The sequence below is a fragment of the Balaenoptera borealis genome (genome assembly GCF_965194805.1).
Source record: "Balaenoptera borealis genome assembly, chromosome: 18".
NCBI classification, from domain to species: domain Eukaryota; kingdom Metazoa; phylum Chordata; class Mammalia; order Artiodactyla; family Balaenopteridae; genus Balaenoptera; species Balaenoptera borealis.
This window is the reverse complement of record NC_138877.1, coordinates 2,246,312-2,252,874: the sequence shown is the minus strand read 5'-3', so window position 1 is coordinate 2,252,874 and position 6,563 is coordinate 2,246,312. Positions and strand designations below refer to the sequence as shown.

General features: G+C 47.6%; 1 long non-coding RNA gene across 1 annotated transcript; it reads right to left on the bottom strand.

Moving 5' to 3' along the window:
* Positions 1–648: 648 nt before the first annotated feature.
* LOC309615415 lies at positions 649–5,945 on the bottom strand. Its single transcript, XR_014236806.1, has 3 exons — positions 5,086–5,945; positions 3,770–3,854; positions 649–1,900 (listed from the first exon to the last, which is right to left on the bottom strand). It is a non-coding gene; the product is annotated as an uncharacterized lncRNA (long non-coding RNA).
* Positions 5,946–6,563: the final 618 nt, after the last annotated feature.

Here is a 6,563-nt window from a genome sequence, read left to right as displayed (position 1 = left end):
CGAGTCATGAAATATTCTTTTTCTGATTTTCTCCCCCAATCATTGAAAAATGTAAACACCATTCTTAGCTCATGGACCACATAAGAACCGGTGGTGGGACAGACCTGGCCCGTGGGCCACGGTGTGCTGACCCCTTCCTTGTACTGGTTGAGTTGTGTTCCTCCAGAATTCCTGTTGGAGTCCTCAGCCCCAGGACCTCAGACTGTGACCTCATTTGGAGAGAGGGTCCTTGCAGAGGAAATCAAGCTGAAATGAGGTCTTTAGGGCGGGCCCTAGGCCACATGATTGTGTGTCCGTACAAACAGGGGAAGTCTGAACACAGACACAGACAGAGGAAAATGGTGTGGAGACCCCTGCGGCCACCGAAGCCGGGAGAGTGGCCTGGCACACACTGTCCCACGGCCGTCAGTGGGACCCAGCCCTGCGGACACCTTGACGGCAGGCACGCCGCCAGCCTCCAGGACTGAGAGCCAGGAACTTCCGTCGTTTGAGCCCCCGGCGTGAGGTGCTCTGTTAGGTGGCCCCGCAAACCGCTCCCCCCCCCACCCACCCCGCATCCTGTCCCCCAACCCCCCCGAGCCTCAGGGCCTGGGATGCTGCGGGCGCCCACCCTCCCTGCCCTGTGCCTGCCTAGCGCCACTCCCTCTGGCGCTCAGAGGCCACTTCCTGGGAAAGGCCAGACCCCACGTGATTTGGTTGGAAGTTCACCTCCTGGAGGCTGTAAATTCTACGATGACAGGGTCCTGTCTGGTTTGCTCACCACTGTGATCTCAGCACCCAGCACTGTGCCTGGAATTCAGCACACATGTATGTGGTGGATGAGTGAACGAAAAAATATTTATGATTCCTGAAATTCCACCTAAAGAGATTCAGTCTTTTGAACCTTAAAGGCTTTCCATCTCCTGGGTTCCCTCTAAAGCACAAGTACCCAGCGGTTATCAGTTACGAAGGGAATGTAGTCCAGAAGGGCCAGACGTGGCCTCCTAAGCGACCACACGTGGGCTGTAGAGAACAGCATCTCCTTCCGTGGGAATCAGGCCAGGACTCCAAAGGGCATTTTCAAGGACCCTCCTCTCTTACTTTTGCCCCCCTCTTAGGGCCCGCTAATAAAAAGGACCTGGGCTTGGGAGCATATGTGATCCTACACTATTTTTATTGTACTTGGTAATTAAAAATTAGTCTGGAGAAGAGACTGGTAAACGTGTCCAGAACGGTTCCCCAGGCGGGGGCGGGGGAGGGGTGCGCAGGGGGAGGCGGGGCGCGAGCCGCAGCCTGTGTTTGCAGGAGCGAGTTCCGGGCACTCAGCCCCCTCACAGCCGGTTCCCTCCCAGCGTCCGCCCCCGCCAGCTGCACTTCTTGGCTTCTCCCTCTGTATTCTGCCACTTCTTCCCTTCCTAGCCAGATTTCTTCTACAATTTCTCCAGATTTCTGTAGCTGTGTTCAATATTTGAGTAGTTACACATTCGTTAGAGGGCTCTTCAAGATGCTTCACGTCTCTGCACTTTTAGTTGTGTGTAGAATAGGTGGACGTGAACTTGCCCTTTTTAAAAATAAATTTATTTATTTATTTATTTATTATTTATTTATGGCTGCGTTGGGTCTTCATTGCTGCACGCGGGCTTTCTCTAGTTGCGGCGAGCGGGGGCTGCTCTTCGTTGCGGTGCGCGGGCTTCTCATTGCGGTGGCTTCTCTTGTTGCGGAGCACAGGCTCTAGGTACACGGGCTTCAGTAGCTGTGGCTCGCGGGCTCTAGAGCACAGGCTCAGTTGTTGTGGCGCACGGTCCCTGAACCTGCCCCTTGATCTGGGGGAAAGCTTTGTTTTTTAATCTATTTTTCTCTTTCTGGATCTAAGTACAGCTTATATTCACCGTCACCATCTTCCCTCCATCATAATTTCACCCTGGAAGACAAACATTAAAATGCAGACTTAGTCCTTCAGGCTAAGCCAAGTCCTGTTTCGTGTGAATGTAACTTACTATTATCAGCAGTATTGAGAAAAATGGTTCCTTGGTGGTCAGCAGCCATTTACAAGAGAAAGTGTCTCTTTATCCATTCTTATTTAGTACTAATTCCTTAAAGTTCCAAAGTCCTCTTCTGAGGAAAGCCATGAAATAGAACTAAATTAAAACTAATTACATGGGCCTTCCCTGGTGGCACAGTGGTTAAGAATCCGCCTGCCAATGCAGGGGACACGGGTTCGAGCCCTGGTCCGGGAAGATCCCACATGCCGCAGAGCAACTAAGCCCATGCGCCACAACTACTGAGCCCGGATGCCACAACTACTGAAGCCCACGCACCTAGAGCCCATGCTCTGCAACAAGAGAAGCCACTGCAATGAGAAGCCCGTGCACCGCAACGAAGAGTAGCCCCCGCTCACCGCAACTAGAGAAAGCCTGCGCACAGCAACGAAGACCCAACGCAGCCAAACATACATAAATAAATAAATAAATAAATTTAAAAAATAAATAAAACTAATTACATGACAAGAATAATATTTCTTGTTAACAGAAAATATTCAAATGGTTTTGGGGCCACCGACTAAGGAATGGCTTCTAATTTCAGAGAGATTCTATTTCACCTGAGGGAAACGAGGTGAGAAAGGCCCACTTACTGTGGTTATTTTGTTTCTGCCACGTCCATGGGGACTTCCATGTGCTCATTTATTATGTAAAAAAAATTACTGAGTGACTTCTACGTACTAGGCAAGGGGCTAGATAATTTGGCAGCTACTGTACCCACCCAAACCCTGGGCCCTAACCTCAAGGAGCTGAAAGTCTAACAGGAGAACTAGGACGAGTCTGCAAATAAACACTTCTCAGCAGGTGCTGCTGGGAATTCAAAGGAAAAGAAAGTGGTCCTTTCCAACAGAGACCATCAAGGACAGCTTCTTGGAGATGCTGCAGTAGAACCAGGCCATGACAGAGGGTGTAGTATTGACAGTTTCCTCTTGCTGCCATAACAATTCCACAAACGAAGCTAAAGCATCACAAATTTATTATCTTCCAGTTGTGGAGGCCAGAAGCCCAACACGGGTCTCACTGGCTAAAACCAAGGCGTTGGCAGGGCGGCCTTCAGCCTGGAGACTCTAGGGAGAGTCTGTTTCCTGTCCATTTGGGTTGTTCTTTGTGGTTGTAGGACCCAGGGCCCTGTTTTCTTGCCGGCTGTAGGTTGAGAGCTTTTCAAAGCTTCCGGAGGCTGCACGTGGCCTCTTCTGACCTACCTTCCCATCGTCAGGGAGTAAGCTTCTTTAAGTCACTACTTTGTGGTAGTTTGTTACAGCAGCGGTAGCAATCTCCCATTAAAAATAAAACTAAATCCTCCCCGTGAACCCTCATTCTCCTCCAGCTGCTACTTGATCACTTTCCTCCCCTTTCCAACTGTATGTCTCAGAGTTTTTTGTCTTTTGCTACTGTGCTCATCACAATATCTCCCATCTAGCAGCTCCTCTACCAAAAGAGCTCTTTGCTAAGATTCCAGTGGCTGCCACGTCTTTAAATCCAGGGGGCATTTTCCAGCTATCATTTTACTTGCTTCTTAGTAGCCTGTATCTTGGTTGATCCCTCCCTCCTTGAAACACTCTTCCTTTTGTTTCTGAGAAGCCCTGTTTTCCTCCAGCCCCCGGCAGCTGATCTGTTTCCTGTGCAGACTCCCCCTGCGCTTCACCACGAATGTTGCATTTCCTCAGCGTCACGGCCCCTCCCATTCCATCCAAACTGTCTGCGAGGCTCTGCCTCCACACCTTATCCACGGTACCTGTAGGGCAACTCACATGTTCGCATCTCCCCTGCTACAAATCAGAGTCCACGACGGCCTTTGTGACACCTCCATCCACTCCACAGCGGCTCAGAAGATACCTCCAAAAACAAATTTAAGGTGTCGGTCCACAGGACAGCACCAGCACCCCAGTTACATAAGTGAGAACCCAGGAGCAAAGCCCTTCTCGCGTGGTCCAGACAGTCAACCCATTACTGGGGTCTCAAAGTTTGACCACTGTTATTTCTCCATTTCAGCTACTTTTTCCCTCATCCATTGTTCCCATCCTGGCTCAAGCTGCATCACCTCCCTCTGCAACTAGTAACATTCTGGCCTCCTGTCTCCACCCCCACCCCCCAATCATTCCCACACAGCTGATCCTGTCATTCCTCTACTTGGGACCCTTTCATGACTCCCACTGTTCTGAGTATTAAGACTGAAATCCTTAATGTGACCTTAAAGGCCCCGGGTGCCTCCCTCTCCTTCCTCACCTCCGATCTCTCCCTGCATCTCTGCACTCCAATCACAAGGGTCTTTTTCAGTGTTTGAGATGCTGGGTCTTGTTCCTTCCACCACAGGGCCTTTGCACAGGCAGTGCTTCCCCCCACCCCACCACACCCCACCCCACCCCACCCCACCCCCTCTCAGAATGCTTTCCCTGTTCGTCTTGTTAATTTCTTCTCTGCTTTTGCATCTCAGCTAAAGTGCTTCCTCATTTCCTAGCCCAACCAGGTCACATCCCCTCTATGATAAGAGCTCAAGGAGCTGTGTGTCTTTCCTTTACAGTATTAATCACAATCCAAAATTTCCGTGAGTTTGTAGTGTTACCTGGTGATTATTTGCCTCTCCCGCTAGACTTGGAAGCTCCACGATAATGTCTGTTGTCACTGTTTTGTCCCCAGGGCCTAGCACATCTGGGTGCCCAATAATGTTGAACAAATTAGGTGCTGCTGGAGAGGGTGACAAGTCTGGCATATCGTAAGTTCTCAATAAATATTTGTCCTTTTGACTTTCAAAGCTTGTTGAGACACAAACGGGAAAATGTCTAGCAAGTAGTTGGAAGTGTGAAAATGAAAACATTGGATTTTTGTAATGCAGATCATAACTTTCGTGACCCATGAACACACCCAAAATTCCCATTTATGCAAAATACCAGAGAGAAAGGGTAGGCAAACTCAAGACCTTGCTTTTCCTTGAGGTCGTCTTTCAGTGTAGACATAAACCATCCTCCACCCTTTTGCCCTATGAACCCTGGGCACTGTGACGCCTTCTGCCAGAGTGTAGTCCTCTCACCTCCAACCTCTACTTGAGCTCAGTTAAATTTTCTCTCACCTCCTGTGATAGCTCCCAAATATTTTTTCAGCTCCTCTTTTCCCCAAGGATTGACTCGACAGCACATGATCACGGAGCTGCCATCCACCTTCCCTCTGCTCTCTCAGAAGGCCACTCTCCGCATGTCTTAAATGCCTGCCTTCCTGTGACTTGCTTCTGCCCTCTCCCCCTTCCCAGATCTTTGCCTTGAACTCTAGTTCCTCCTCTCACCTCTGACTTTCTGAAGGGTATTAGCTCTGGGACATTTTTCGAGTTCCAACCGCCAAGCCCAGAAACTCTTCTTCTCCTGGGGTTACAAGCAATCAGATGCAATCTGCCTGCCTGCTTCCCAACATTTATAGGTTTCCCTTTGCTCTTTCAAGTTGGGCAGCCTGTCTGTCCGTGGGCCTCCTTCCACTTCTGCACATGATATCACCTTATGATAATCTCATCATGGGTTTCATGATCAAAACCCATTTATCCAGCATCTGAAGAAAACACACTCAGTTTTTCTTTTCAGGTCTGGTTGATAAAGCAAAATACATGGTCTTAAAAGCAACTGTTCAATGACAACCATAATGACATTTAGTAGTTAATTATAAATTAAAAGTTAAAAATAGACCATGAAAATGTTCTTTTTACAATTACACAATTAAATATTTCTTGTCAATTTAGATTGGCTCAGATGTTTCCCTTCGAAAATGTTAATTTTATTATAGAGATTGATTTTGTTGAGACAAGAGTTGGAGCCTTACACTTTTTGTTCTTCCTAGTGCAAGTTTTACCAATGTTCACTGCAAAAGATTAGATTAACAATCTGAATGGAAAGTTTTAGAACATCTAGGAGCATTCAGACCTTCACGGTAGGATTTTTCGTTCAATTACAGACACAAGAACATCCTGCTCATGTCTGCAAAGGAAACAGAAGTTGCAGCCAACTATAAATGTAATGAGAAGTAAGTAAGTAGCTGGTGTCGCTGTCACAGCTCACTCAGCATAAAAAGCAAACTCACGGAGGATGTGGTAAGAAAAGAAAGTTCGTTTTAGCAATTGTCTCTCAATAATGTAAAGTGTCAACATAAGAATTCTTTAAATGCAGAATGTGATTTTTATCTTGACAGTGTTTCTTTGAAGTCTTCTGGGAACACGTCTTAAATTATTGAGCAATTCTGACTTATGCAATCACATACTTCATTATTCATCTGAGAAGCAGAGTGGCTATTCGGAGAATGAAGTTGGGTTCTGTGTTGGAAGGGGCTGGAAAGGCAGGTCTGCAGAGACTGGCAAGGTGGCCACCCTGTAAGGCCTGCTGTGACCCTGGGCCTTTCCCTAAATATGCCCTAGAGGTTTTTACCAAATTTTCCAGGAAGCTCTGTTTTCCAAAATGGCTCAAAGCAATTAGAAATAAATTAAAATCAGAGAAGGTTTACTCTCTCATGATTTTAAGATTGGAAAACACATGTAAGAATTGAAATTTAGGGAATTCCCTGGCAGTCCAG